At 38.1% G+C, this 15,803-nt stretch overlaps 1 pseudogene; it reads left to right on the top strand.

Moving 5' to 3' along the window:
- Nucleotides 1–2,867: 2,867 nt before the first annotated feature.
- LOC106004741 lies at nucleotides 2,868–3,401 on the top strand (annotated as a pseudogene).
- The last annotated feature ends 12,402 nt before the right edge of the window (nucleotides 3,402–15,803 follow it).

Below are 15,803 nucleotides of genomic sequence, written 5' to 3'. Positions count from 1 at the left end.
TTTTTTAAGATTTTATCTATTTGCTTGAGAGACAGTGAGAGAGAGAGAGAGTCTGGGGGAAAGGGAGAAGCAGACTTCCTGCTGATCAGGGAGCCCAACTTGGGGCTTGATCCCAGGATCATGAGGTCATAACCTGAGCCAAAGGCAGATGCTTAACTGACTGAGCCACCCAGGTGCCGCAGTGAACTGGTTTCTGGACAAAATTAAAGTTCAGGGACCACCGAGAGAGTGGTGCCCTTATAGTTAGGCTTTTGACAGGAACATTTGTAGGACTACACCTTTGGAGAAGACATGAACTAGAAATGCTGTGCCATGACAAGGTTAAAGCCCAGTTTCTAAGCAACTGAATTACTTGGGTAAAAAGATAATCATTGGATAGGTTAGGAGTCACCATCATCATAACAGTCTCCCTCATACCCCCAAACAAAAGTAATCTGTGGAGAATGATAACACTATCTAGAGCAGTAAATTGGCCCTGAAAATTTTTATACATAATGTTCAAGTTCCGGTAAATATATATATTTTTAATTTGAAGGAACAATTGGATTTATTAAGAGACCCACCAATCAGGCAGTATCCCACCTAACAAATGGAAGGGAGTTCCTCAAGTTTCAGTTACTATTTATAAGCATGTCAGAAGATAAGACCTAGGGGCATTTGGGTGGCTCAGTCTGTTATGTGTTTGCCTTCAGCTCAGGTCATGACCCCAGGGTCCTGGGATGGAGTCCTTCATCATGCTCCCTGCTCAGCAGGGAGCCTACTTCTCCCTCTGCCTGCCGCTCTCCCTGCTTATGCTTGTTCTCTCACTCTTTCTGACAAATAAACACATAAAATCTTAAAAAAAAAAAAAAAAAGGTAAGACCTAATAACCAAGATCATGAAAATAAATATAGAATAGCAACAGATGCGTAAGAAGATCCAAATTGAGGGACTTTAAAGTAACCGTGATTAATAGTTTGAAGAAATAAGGTGAAATATAGAGAATTTTATATTTATTCTGGAATCTATATTTTAAAATTCAAATGGAAGTTCTGAAACAGAAAAATAAAATAATGAAATTAAATTATTGATAGGGGCTAATAGACAATGAGACACAGAAGATGGAACTAGAATAAGTCAGAAGAAAATATTAGATTGAAGAATAGAGGAGAGAAGAAAGGAAAAAAGTTCCATGAAATCACAAGGAAGACACAGGGAAAAGTTCTAACATGTTCTTAATTGATGTCCTAGAAAGAGAGAAGAGAAAGAACGAGGCGGAAGCAATATTTATTTATTTACTTACTTACTTACTTACTTATTTTTCTATACATTACTCAGTGTTCATCATTGTAAGTGTACTCTTCAATCCCTATCACCTATTTTACCTATCCCTTCACCCACTTTCCCTCTGGTAACCATAGTTTGTTCTTTTTTTTTTTTTTAAATCTAAATTCAATTAATTAACATCTAATGTATTATTGCTTTCAGAGTTAGAGGTCATTGATTCATCAGTCTTATATAACACCCACTGGTGTTACATCACGTGCCCTCCTTAATGTCTGTCACCCAATTACCTCATTCTGCCACCCCACTCCCCTCCAGCAACCTTCAGTTTGTTTCCCACGATTAAGAGTCTCTTATGGTTTGTCTCCATCTCTGATTTCACCTTGTTTTATTTTTCCCTACCATCCTCTATGATCTTCTGTTTTGTTTCTTAAATTCCACATATGAGTGAGGTCATATGATAATTGTGTTTCACTGATTGACTTATTTTGAAAAGCAATATTTAAAGAGGAAATAAAAGAATTATAGAATCCCCCCCAATATAATAATATATGAATGGGTGAGCAGTCAAAAACAAAGTTTTTTATACTAGATGAAAAAAAAATACATGTGACTCAATGTTAAGAGACACACCTAAAATACAACAACACAAAAACCCTGAAATAAATGAATGAAAAAAGAATTTGAGGCCAGCATAGCTGTATTTTATATACTTACCAGATAAATTAGACTGTAAGGCAAGACACTTTGTTGGCAATGAACAAAGGACATTTTATTATGATAAAAGAGTTAGTCTTTCCAAAACATTAGAGTTGTAAATTTGTTGCACTTAATAATGTTTCCAACTATATAAAGCAAAATAATGATGCAACTAAAAGGAAAATGGACAAATCCATTATCATTGTGAAATTTTAACAGATGTCTCTTAGTATCTAATATACAAGGCAGACAAAAATTCAACATGGATATAGTAGATTTGAACAATGGAATCAATAAAGTTCACCTGATTTACGTACTTTATACTCAGAAAATGCAAAATTTTAAAATGCACATCAAATGCTAAGTCAATTAACCAAATGATGACTCTAAAAGAAATCTTAAAAAATATTAAAAAGGTAAAATTATACAATGTATATTTTCTGCCAACAGTACAGCTAGGCTAGAAATCAATAATGAAACAAGGTAATAATAAAAAACTTTATATTTTGAAAAACACTTAATATACTTATAAATAATTCAGGGATGCCTGGGTGGCTCAGGCGGTTAAGCGTCTAACTTCAGCTTAGATCATGATCTCAGGATTCTGGGATCAAGCCCCAAGTAGGGAGAGTCTGCTTCTCCCTCCCCCTCCTCCCCCACTGCTGGCTTGTGCTGTCTCGCTCTCAAATAAGTAAATACAATCTTAAAATAATAATAATAATAATTCAAACATTAAAAGATGAATACAAATGGAAATCAGGAAATATTTTTCTTTGAATTATAATGACAATTCAAAATCAAAACTTTCAGAACACAGCTAAAGCCATACTTGAATGCCTTTTTTAGGAGTAAAAAGCTGAAAGTAACCTCTTCTTCACTGCACCACTGAAGATCCTGGTTTCACCATGGGTTAACACCTCGCTGGGTGTTACTGGTACTGTAAGAACACGTAGTTCTTCTAGAAGCCTCGCTTCTTCAGAAATGCCCCTGACATCAAGATCTGCATTTTGACCTGGGTCAGAAGAAGGCAAAAGTCGATGAGTTCTCACTGTACGGCTCTATGGTGTCGGATGAATGTGATCCACTCTCCGAAGCCCTGGAGGCTGCATGTATTTGTGCCAAATGTCCCTGGTGACAAGCTGTGGCAAAGATGGTTTTCCCATCAGAGTTGCAGTTACACCCTTTCCACAGCATCGTTACCCACAAGATGTTGTCCTGCGCTGGAGCTCACAGGCTCTAAAAAGGTGTGTGGAGGCCTTTGGAAAGCCCCAGGGCACAGTGACCAGGATCCACATTGGCCAAGTCATCATGTCCATCTGTACCAAGGTACAAAACAAGGAGCATGTGACTGAGGCTCTATGCAGGGTCAAGTGCAAGCTCCACTCAGTTGCTCAAACAGCTGCCTTTGGCTCAGGTCATGATCCCAGGGTCCTGGGATTGAGTCCCACATCAGGCTCCCAGTTCAGCGGTGAGCCTGCTTCTCCCTCTGCCTGCTGCTCTCCCTGTTTGTGCTCTTCACTCTTTCTCTCTCTCTGATAAATAAATAAATAAATAAATAAATAAATAAATAAATACATAATTTTTAAAAAAGAAAATGAAAACAAAGGATATCATAACAGTTTGGGGGGTTGTAATTTCAATGAAATGTTGAAACGATTTAAAAAGCCATAATTTATCAAAATTGCCAAGATACCACAAGGAGAAATACAAAATGCAAATAGTTTATTTAATATCTAGTAAATAAACTGAATCTTTAAAACCCTTTGAGAGAAATTCCCATGCCTGTCAGTTTTATTACTCAATTCTTCCAAACATTTAGAAATAAAATCAACCTTACGTATAATATTCTAGAGCTCAGAAAACAAGGAAAAATTTTCCAAGTTATTTTTTGAGGTCATCTAACTACTTGCTAACTTTGATAGCAAATAATGGCAAGAACATCTTAATAGAGGACCTAAGAGAGGCCAGCTCTCATTTATATAGACACAAAACTTCTACACAAAATATTAATAAATAAAATGCAGTGATTTAAAAAATGATAATAGAACTGCCTGGATGGCTCAGTCAGTTAACCATCTGACTCTTGATTTCAGCTCAGGTCATGATCTCAGAGTGGTGAGATGGAGCCCTGCCTCAGACACTGTGCTCAGCGGGGAGTCCACTTGACATTCTCTCGCTCCCTGTCTAGCCCTCCTCCCACTCATGCTCTCTTTCTCTCTCTCTCTCAAATAAAGCGATAAAATCGTTTTAAAAATGATAATCTATTATGGCCAGGTGACAATTATTCCAGGAAAGCAAGATAGTGTAACATGTGAAAATTGAATGCAATTAACAAACATAAACAGAATAAAGGAGAACAATCATATGATCATCTCAAATAGACACCAAAAAAAATTACTCAATAAAATTCAACATCGGGGTGCCTGGGTGACTCAGTGGGTTAAAGCCTCTGCATTCGGCTCAGGTCATGATCCCGGGGTCCTGGGATCGAGCCCAGCATCAGGCTCTCTGCTCAGTGGAGAGCCTGCTTCCCCCTCTCTCTCTGCTTGCTTCTCTGCCTCCTTGTGATCTCTGTCAAATAAATAAATAAAATATTTTTTAAAAATTCAACATAAATCCATGCTTTTATTTATTTATTCACATTTTTTTAAAGAGAGAAAGTGCACACACTTGAGCAGGTGCACACACTTGACAGAGAGAGAGAGAGATGACAAGTAGGCAGAGAGGCAGGCAGAGAGAGAGGTGGAAGCAAGCTCCCTGCTGAGCAGGGAGCCCGATGAGGGCCTCGATCCCATGACCCTGAAACCATGACCTGAGCTGAAGGCAGAGGCTTAACCCACTGAACCACCCAGGCGCCCGGGGAGAGAGAATCTAAAGCAGACTCCACACCCAGCCCTGTGAAGGGCTCCACCTAAGGACACTGAGATCATGACCTGAGCCGAAATCTAGAGTTGGATGTTTAACCAACTAAGTCACCCAGGCATCCCCGTCCATGAGTTTAAAAAAGAAAGCCGACAAACTAATAGAAGGATATTTACAAAATTCTACCCCAAACACATGTTTCATTTGGAAATGTTGAAGGCTGTCCTCTTGATATCAGGTTTAAGTAAAGGATGCCTTCTATCACTACTTCAGTTCAATATGGTACCCTAATCTAGCATCTATCATAAGCCGGTGTGATGAGGCAAGAGAATCAATAAGAGATATAAATACTGGAGGGGTGGCTGGCTGGCTCAGTGGGTAGATAGAGCATGTGACTCTCGATCTTGCTGTAAGTTCAAATCCCACATTGGGTGTAGAGACTACTTATAAAAATAAAATTCTCAAAAAGGTATAAGTATTAGGAAGGAAGGAAGGAAGAAAACTGTCTCTATTTGCAAGTGACATGATTTTATACATGAAAATTCCAAAGAGTACAGGCACACTAATAGAATAAATTTATTAATTTAGCAAACCAAATTGTTACCTGTTAATTTGCAAAAATCACTTGCATATCACACTTGCAACACACAAGCAGAGAATATAATTTTTTTTTAATTTTTTATTTTTTATAAACATATATTTTTATCCCCAGGGGTACAGGTCCGTGAATTGCCAGGTCCACACACCCCACAGCACTCACCAAAGCACACCCCCCCCCGCAATGTCCATAACCCCCCCCCTTCTCCAAACCCCCCTCCCCCCAGCAACCCTCAGTTTGTTTTGTGAGATTAAGAGTCACTTATGGTTTGTCTCCCTCCCAATCCCATCTTGTTTCATTGATTCTTCTCCTACCCACTTAAGCCCCCATGTTGCATCACCACTTCCTCATATCAGGGAGATCATATGATAGTTGTCTTTCTCTGCTTGACTTATTTCGCTAAGCATGATACGCGCTAGTTCCATCCATGTTGTCGCAAATGGCAAGATTTCATTTCTTTTGATGGCTGCATAGTATTCCATTGTGTATATATACCACCTCTTCTTTATCCATTCATCTGTTGACGGACATCTAGGTTCTTTCCATAGTTTGGGTATTGTGGACATTGCTGCTATAAACATTCAGGTGCACGTGCTCCTTCAGATCACTACGTTTGTATCTTTAGGGTAAATACCCAGTAGTGCAATTGCTGGGTCATAGGGCAGGTCTATTTTCAACATTTTGAGGAAACTCCATGCTGTTTTCCAGAGTGATTGCACCAGCTTGCATTCCCACCAACAGTGTAGGAGGGTTCCCCTTTCTCCGCATCCTCGCCAGCATCTGTCATTTCCTGATTTGTTGATTTTAGCCATTCTGACTGGTGTGAGGTGATATCTCATTGTGGTTTTGATTTGTATTTCCCTGATGCCGAGTGATATGGAGCACTTTTTCATGTGTCTGTTGGCCATCTGGATGTCTTCTTTGCAGAAATGTCTGTTCATGTCCTCTGCCCATTTCTTGATTGGATTATTTGTTCTTTGGGTGTTGAGTTTGCTTAGTTCTTTATAGAATTTGGACACTAGTCCTTTATCTGATATGTCGTTTGCAAATATCTTCTCCCATTCTGTCAGTTGTCTTTTGATTTTGTTAACTGTTTCCTTTGCTGTGCAAAAGCTTTTGATCTTGATGAAATCCCAATAGTTCATTTTTGTCCTTGCTTCCCTTGCCTTTGGCGATGTTCCTAAGAAGATGTTGCTGCGGCTGAGGTCAAAGAGGTTGCTGCCTGTGTTCTCCTCAAGGATTTTGATGGATTCCTTTCTCACATCGAGGTCCTTCATCCATTTTGAGTCTGTTTTTGTGTGTGGTGTAAGGAAATGGTCCAATTTCATTTTTCTGCACGTGGCTGTCCAATTTTCCCAACACCATTTATTGAAGAGGCTGTCTTTTTTCCATTGGACATTCTTTCCTGCTTTGTCAAAGATTAGTTGACCATAGAGTTGAGGGTCTATTTCTGGGCTCTCTATTCTGTTCCATTGATCTATGTGTCTGTTTTTGTGCCAGTACCATGCTGTCTTGATGATGACAGCTTTGTAATAGAGCTTGAAGTCCAGAATTGTGATGCCACCAACTTTGGCTTTCTTTTTCAATATCCCTTTGGCTATTCGAGGTAAAATACCATTTAAATTAGCATCAAAGAACATTTTAAAATGATCTTTCGGAAGATCAGTAAATCTTTTATGTGGGGCACTGTATAATATTGAGATAAATTTAAAAAGACCTCAATGAATGGAAGACTACATATTACTTTCAGATAAAAAGATTCAGTATTGTGAGGATGTCATTTCTCCCCCAAATTACCTGTATTCAATGCTTCTCTCTTTTTTAAAATTTTAATTCCAGTGTAGTTAACATACAGTGTTATATTAGTTTCAGGCGTACAACTGAGTGATTCAAAAGCTCCATATATTACTCAGTGCTCATCAAATTGTGTCCTCTTAAACCCCTTCACCAATTTCACCCATCCCCCTACCCACCTCTCCTCTGGTAACCAACTATTCTCTACAGAGAAGAGTATATTTTTTGCTTTATCTCTATTCAATGTACTCCTTCTTTTTTTCTTTTTTTAAAGATTTTATTTATTTATTTGACAGAGAGAGAGAGTGAGAAAGGGAACACAAGCAGGGGAGAGGGAGAACAGGCTTCTTGCCGAGCAGGGAGCCTAATGCAGGGCTTGATCCCAGGACCCTGGGATCATGACCTGAGCTGAAGGCAGATGCCCAACGATTGAGCCACCAAGGCACCACTATTCAATGTACTTCTAATCAAAACTTAAACAAGCATTTCTGTGGAAACTGACAAGCTGATTTGACGCTTGTATGATAATGTAAAGTATCTAAAATGTCAAAAATAATGAAAAAAGGGACATAATTGAAAGATTTGAAATACCTGGTATTGGGTTGCCTGGCTGGCTCATTTGGAAGAGCATGCAATTCTTGATTTCGGGATTGCAAGTTCAAGACCCACATTGGTTATAGATACTACTTAAAAATAAAATCTTTAGAAAAATAAATAGAATTAATTAAAAAAATAAAATACCAGGTATCAAGAGTTTTAAAAAGATTTTATTTATTTATTTGAGAGAGAGAGAGCATGAGAGGGGAGAGGTCAGAGGAAGAAGCTGACTCCCTGCTGAGCAGAGAGCCTGATATGGCACTTGGTCCTGGGACTCAAGGATCATGACCTGAGCCGAAGGCATTTGCTTAACCCACTGAGCCACCCACGCACCCCACCAGGTATCAAGATGTATTTTAAATCTAAAATAATGTGGACAGGAATCCTTCAAAATCCTAGAGAAGAACATAAGCAGTAACCTCTTCAACATTGGCCACAGCAACTTCTTTTAAGACACCACTCCAAAGGTAAGGGGAACAAAACCAAAAATGATCTTTTGGGACTTCATCAAGATAAAAAGCTTCTGCACAACAAAGGAAACAGTCAACAAAACAAAGAGGTGACCCACAGAATGGGAGAAGATATTTGCAAATGACACCAGTTAAAGGGCTGATATCCAAGATCTCTAGAGAACCTCTCAAACTCAACACCCAAAAACAAGTAGAAAAATGGGCAGAAGACATGAACAGAGACACTTTTCCAATGAAGACATACAAATGGCTAATAGACACATGAAAAAATGTTCATCGTCATTAACCATTAGGGAAATTCAAATCAAAACCACATTGAGATACCACCTTATACCAGTTAGAATGGCAAGAGTTGACAAGGCAAGAAACAACAAATGTTGGAGAGGCTGTGGAGAAAGTGGGACCCTCTTACGCTGTTGGTGGAAGTGCAAGTTGGTGCAGTCACTTGGGAAAACAGTGTGGAGGTTCCTCAAAAAATTAAAAATAGAGCTAGCCTATGACCAAGCAATTACACTACACTACTGGTATTTACCCCAAAAATAGAGATGTAGTGAAAATAAGGGCCATATCCACCGCAGTGGATGTGTCCGCAATAGCCGCAATGTCCGCAATAGCCAAACCGTGGGAAGAACAGAAAAGCCCTTTAATAGATGAATGGATAAAGAAGATGTGGTCCATATATACAATGGAGTATTATTCAGCCGTCAGAAAGGATGAATACCCAGCTTTTGCATCAACATGGATGGGACTGGAGGAAATTATGCTAAGTCAAGCAGAGAAAGTCATTTTTCATATGGTTTCACTTATTTGTGGAACATAGGGGTAGCATGGAGAACATTTAGGAGAAGGAAGGGAAGAACAAAGGGGGAGAATCAGAGTGGGAGATGAACCACGAGAGACTGTAGGCTCTCAGAAACAAAGTGAGGGTTTTAAAGGGGAGGGGGTGGGCGGGATAGGTTAGCCCTATGATGGATATTAAGGAGGGCATGTATTGCATGGAGCACTAGGTGTTATATGCAAACAATGAATCTTGGAACACTACATCAAAAACTAATGATGTACCATATGGTAACTAACATAACAATAAAAAAAACCTGTGTTTTTTAAAAGATAACTTATAAAAGAAAATAATTCGGACAATATGGTATTAGCACAATAATACATAAATAGACCAATGAATAGGATTGAGTCCACAAACTAATACAGACATATATGGACACTTAATTTACAAAAAAAAAAAAAAAAGAAAGAAAGAAAGAAAAAGGTGGCAATACAGAACAGAGGAAATAATGATCTTTTCAATAAATGAGTCTGGGTCAATTGGACATTCAAATGAAAGAAAAAGTCTTGACTCCTTACCTCACACTATACATAAAAATCAGTTCCAGATAGACAGTTGATCTAGGGGCACCTGGCTGGCAGGTGCCATGGCAGGGCCATGGGATTGAGCCCCGCATCAGGCTCTCTGCTCAGTGGGGAGCCTGCCTCCTCCTCTCTCTGCCTGCCTCTCTGCTTACTTGTCTGTCAAATAAATAAATAAAATCTTAAAAAAAAAAAAAGAATAAATAAAATCTTTTTTAAAAAGTTGATCTAAATGTGAAAGGTAAGATAATAAGACTTCTGAAGATAACGAAGAGGAGTATCTTTATGACCTCGGGATAGAGAAAGAAATTTTTTTCTTAGAATACAAAAACCACTAATCACTAAAAAAATACTGATAACCTGAACTACATTGAAATAAGATTTTTATGCCCAGCAAAGACATCATCAAGACAGTGAAAGTGCAAATCATGGGCTGGGAACAGATTTTTATAGTTCATAAACTATATCAAATATGGATCAGCAAGAAAAAGATAATGCAATGAAGTTGTATATACAAAATACACAAATAGGCAGTTTGCAAAAGATTTCCCAATAAACACATATTAGTGAGTTGGGAACTGCAAATAAAAACTGCAGTGGAATGCCACTAACTACACACCAGATAGCTGGAATTTAAATAGAAGTTAATACCTCACAATTAAAATTTAAAATTTAAATACCGTTTAATGACTCTGAATATCAAGTGTTGCAGAGGATGTGGAGTAAATAGAATCTTCATAAAAAATAAAAATTACAAAAAAAAAAAAAGAATCTTCATACACTGCTAGAGGGAGTGTAAAAGCAGTACACTAGAGCTGTATTTTTACAGCTGAAAATACAAAACATCTCATGAACCAGCAGTTGCATTCCTAGGTACATACTCAACAGAAAATGCGTGTGTGTACCGGGTAGTCACAGGAATGTTCATAACAGAAGTATGTAGAACAGTCCAAATGGGGACCATCCCAGAGGTCAATCAAAAATAAACACATTACAAAGACAAAAATATGGAATGTATAGGATTGCTCTTGCCATGAAAATGAATGAAGTAATGCTACATGCAAAAACATGGGTGAATTTTGCAAGCATTGTATTAATATATCATTCCAAGTTTAGTATATGTGCTGCCAAAGCGAGCACAACACTGTATTAATATAAAGAAGCCAGACACAAAGAAGTCAACGAGTGATTACGTTTTATATAAAATTTAAATACTGACAAAACTGATACAGGAAGTCACAAGGAGGAGCCGTGACTGAAAGAAGGACTTCTGTGCTATCTCTTAATCTGAGCGGCCGTTACTCAAATGTGCCAGCTTTGTGGTAATTCATCTGGTTTTATCCTTATAATTTTTGCACTTTTCTGTCTATAGCTTATACTAAAACAAGAAAAGTTTGTTTTTAAAAAAGACCCATGCTGGAATTGCAGTGCTATACGTTGTTTAACACTAATGATTTTCACAGTTCTATTGTTTCCAAGTAAGACTTCAGCCAACATTCTCCTTTCTCCCTGGAGGCTTTAAATGGAGTGTTCTCTTTTCCAAATTACTTGCCTGCTACTGCTCCTTTTCCTAGGTTTGATGCTAACCCATCCTCTTCCTTACTTTGAAATACGCTTGGCCAGGGCTTCATCCCCAATGAAATAAGTGCCAAAACAATTAGCCTCATATCCGTTTTGGGAGCTCGTTTGGAACAAACTTGCGTGTGGCATTTGTGAGCCTCCTGCTCTTACCTATTGTATCAATATGCAAAGAAAACTCTACTTGAACTCTGCTGCAGGCACTCAGAATCATCTTAAGCACATAAAAGGAATGATTTCCGATACTGGGACCCTGTGTAAAAATGAGGCTGGGGATGACATCATGTCAAATATTTAAAGAGCAGGAGAAGGATCTGTGAAGCTCAGAATCACAGTGTTTGAAGATCCCCACTGTTACTGGAAACACCCTTCCAAGTAATCACCCAGTCTGCCTGCTCCTCTTGTGACAGTACTGACATTTAAAATGATTCACTGCTTGCAAGCTGAAACGTCTTACCCTACTATCTACCCACATCTTGAATTCCACCCCCCACCCCTTATAGCCACAGAGAAAACGTTTCATCCCTTTCCTACACAGTAGTCCTCCCAGTACCTGGTGACATTTGCCTTGTCCAGCTGGAGTCTTCTCTTCTCCAAGCAGGGGCTGTGATCTGTTAAAAGAATGTTCTTGTGTGGTGTGGCTCTGAGTCCCTCCACCCTGCTGGCCTCTCTGCTTTCAGTATCCTTCAGTTTATTAAATTCTTTCTTTTTAGGGGTTCATCCAGAAACTGCAGCATATGCCTTCGTTGTACTCAGACCTATGAAATGATATCTCTTTATGTGGTGCTTTTTTAAAAAAGATTTGCCTCCATATCTCCTCCCATCTGTGCTTTTGGAACCAAGAGAAGACCTGTGCACTGATCTTTACTAAATTTTATTTTGCTCCAGGGTTTTTCAGAACTTTTTAGATCCTAAAAATGACCACTGTGCCTTTTATTCAAGTTGTCCAACAGAGCGGAAGTTCAAGGTCTCTACCCTTCCAAAAGTTTTCATCTGAGCACCAGTCTGTTCATGAGTGTCCTTCGGCAATGTTCTCCAAATGCCATACAGCCTGTGTTTGCAGAATGCTGGTATTGCCGACAGCGACCTTGCCAAATGCCTAGATAAAAACCACGTATCTATGTCAATGGATATTGCTCACCTTCATTTGGGTCACCTGGGCAAATATCCCTGTCACAACTTAACTTTCCAGCCACATGAATTAACATGTGGACTCTGCATTCACAGTAGAATGCAAAGATGTGGAAATTCAGCTGCATTCAAGTTCCTCTCTTTTACCTAGTAAACTAGATGTCCTTAGACCACATAGGCTCACTGAGCCTCATTTTACCAGTTAAGACAGTGAGATAATGCTTGTGCCTCTATGGCAGAATTTTTAAAAATTTATTTTAAAAATGTATTAAAAATCTATATTTAAAAATTAAAAAAAATTGTCACCTGTAAAGAAATCTCATTACAAGGGATGGAGATGACTTTGACAACAAGGATGATGGTGATGATGATGATGTCCTGATGTATAAACTCGGGCTCCACCCTAAAGTGTTGCCAGAATAAGTGACGGCACTCACTTGGCTTCTCCAGAGGAGGAACATGAAGGCACCTCAGATCTATACTTCCTCCCAGCAAAGGACTAGATTCAAGGCCTGTGTAATTCTCAGGACTCAAGTTTTCTATTCTTAAAGCAATGAATTGTTTTTCCAGAAGCGGAGCAGGAGCCCCGGCACTTTAGGAGAACACACTCCTAGAGAGAAGAAATCTAATAATATTATAACTTAGGAAGTTCACACACAGGGGAACAATTCCTTGTATTTATTCACGAGTAATTTACACATACATCAATCTAGTAACTGAATCACCAGGGAAAAAACTTTATTCCGGGTTAAGTCAAGCCAACACCTAATTATAAGCTTTAAGCATCCTGATCCTTTTACAGAAATAGCTTTAGACATTTTTCTCTTGACCTTAACCTTAATATCTTTGCTTACCTTCCATTCCTAAATACGCTTGCCTCTTGACTATTTTGCTTTGTCTCCCATTGAGGACTCTGTGCTTGCTTTTTGTAGTGAAGGGTGGATTTGACTTCTTTTGTTCCAGGTAGCCTCCATGCCCGACTGAGCTCTCGCCTGGAGCTCATCATCCCTGATGGTTTCCTGGGTTCCTTCACCCTTACTTCTCAAGTGAGAAGTTCACAGTCCTCCTGAGAATGGCCAGCTCTTGCCAGAGAAACTTACGAGACAGTTATAGCGAGCCTTTACTTTAGCTGCCACTGAAGTTTCGTTTTCATCAAAAGAAAAAAAATCATCCCATATTTTCCTGTTTACTCAACACTTAGGTCTCAGTCCTCATTTTGGGTTACTGCACCTCTACAGTGCATTTTTTCTTAGAGGATGAATTTATTTATTTATTTAAAGGGTTTTTTTTTGTTTGTTTGTTTGTTTGTTTGTTTGAGAGAAAGTGTGTGTGCATGCCAGCAGGTGGGGGGAAAGAGAGAGAGAAAGAATGTCCAGCAGACTCCCTGCTGGGCATGGAACCCGACATGGCGTTCGATCCCACTACCCTGAGATCATGACCTGAGCCAAAATCAGGAGTCAGATGCTTAACCTCCTGAGCCATCCAGGCACCCCTTAGAGGATGAGTTTATTAATATACTGATCAGTACTCTGCTAGATGATATCTCTTTATTTTTGAGTTCCTTTGCCATGGTACACAAGTCTTCCCATTCACACACGCTCTCTCATTTGTTATCATTCCCAACTTGTAAATAAAAACCTTGATTTATCTACCATAATAAAGTCATATGTTTAAGTCAAAATCCACATGTTGTTTACAGTGTAACAGGAAATGAAGTCTATGAAATTAGGGACTATGATTTATCTACAATGACTGACAAACACTTAGCGTAATAACACAAAAACACTTTGCATGTGCTCAATAAATATTTGCTTAGTGGGTAGATAGATGGATGTTTGGATTGTTGGATCAGTGGATGTATAGGTGCTTACTATGTGCCAGGCTGATATTAAGAATTCCGTATAAAATAAATAAGCCCTGGAGATGTGATGTACAGATGGTGAAATCAGTTAATACTGTATTATATATTTGAAAGTTACTAGAAGAATAAATCTTCAGAGTTATCACAAGAAAAAAACTTGTAACCATGTTTGATGGATGTTAACTAGAATTATTGTGCTGATAATTTCACTATATATGCAAATGCTAAATCATTATATTATATACCTGAAACTAACATAAGGTTATATGTCAGATGTATCTTAAATAAATAAATAAGAATTTCATAATTTTAAAAAATATTATTCCCTCAGCAATTCTTGAGAGTAGGAGTCATTGGTCTCATTTTATAGATGGGAAAGAAAGCTCAGAAATATTGTGGTAACTTTCCCAAGACTGTTGTTAACAAATACTGTGATAACTTGGTATTATGTTAGAGGTGCTTTAATGATTACGATTAATAACCCTATTAGCTAGCATCTGTTGAATATTTATGCCTCCAATAAATATTTTCCTCACATTATCTTATATAGTCCTCAGGAAACCCTGTAAGATAGGGCCATCATTATGTCCATTAGATGTAGTCTTTAATGTCACATCCAAAAGTGTCCTATCTGTGCATGAGAATTTGATTGAAAGGTATGAAACACTGTATTTTCACTTACTCACACTTCTCTCTCTATGGCCAATACAGAAAGTGGAGCATATAAAGAACCTCTGCTTCTTCTTTCCTGGAAATGTAAGTAAAATTAGTAAATACCTACAGTTGCTCCTCCAGTTCCCCATTTCTAGAAACAGTCATCCAGATTGCTAAACTGTCAACACTAAATTAATTTTAATTTATCTCCCATTAATAATATGGATTAGGATAGGACTGCAAGGTTTTGTTTTGTTTTGTTTTAAGATTTTATTTATTTATTTGACAGAGAGAGAGGGAACATAAACAGGGGGAGTGGGACAGGGAGAAGTAGGCTTCCTATTGAGCAGGCAGCCTGATGCGGGGCTTGATCCCAGGACCCTGGGATCATGGCCTGAGCCAAAGGCAGATGCTGAACGACTGAGCCACCCAGGGGCCCCGAGGACTGCAAGGTTTTAACATGCTATAATGATATTAAATACATAACTGTAAACATATAATTATATATATTTGTTTTCTCTTACATGTCATCTCAGGCAATTAAATAACTAGCTAAATTGGGTGTTCTTATAAGAAAACTTAAATATGAATTGGGTTTATCTAATACCATCATTCATGATTTTACTTGTTTTTTTTTATTTTTAAATTTGTTATCAAGTTATAATTGACATATAACATTCTATTAGTTTCAGATATACAACATAATGATTTGATATTTGTACATATTGTGAAATGATCACCACAAAAAGTCTAGTTAACATTCTATCCCATACATAGTTACAAAAGTTTTTTTTTCTTGTGATGAGGACTTTGAAGATTTACTCTTTAAGCCACTTTCAAACATGCAATAGAGTATTATTAAGTAGTCACACTTTACTCTTAGATTGACTTTCATAAGAGTCTAATGGTTCTCGTAGGATTTCTTCACTTTTTA

Source organism: Mustela putorius, unplaced genomic scaffold (genome assembly GCF_011764305.1).
Source record: "Mustela putorius furo isolate JIRA1106 unplaced genomic scaffold, ASM1176430v1.1 tig00003845_pilon_pilon_pilon, whole genome shotgun sequence".
Classification (NCBI taxonomy): Eukaryota; Metazoa; Chordata; class Mammalia; order Carnivora; family Mustelidae; genus Mustela; species Mustela putorius.
The sequence above is the reverse complement of the archived record's forward strand: the minus strand, read 5'-3'. Positions and strand labels throughout refer to the sequence as shown.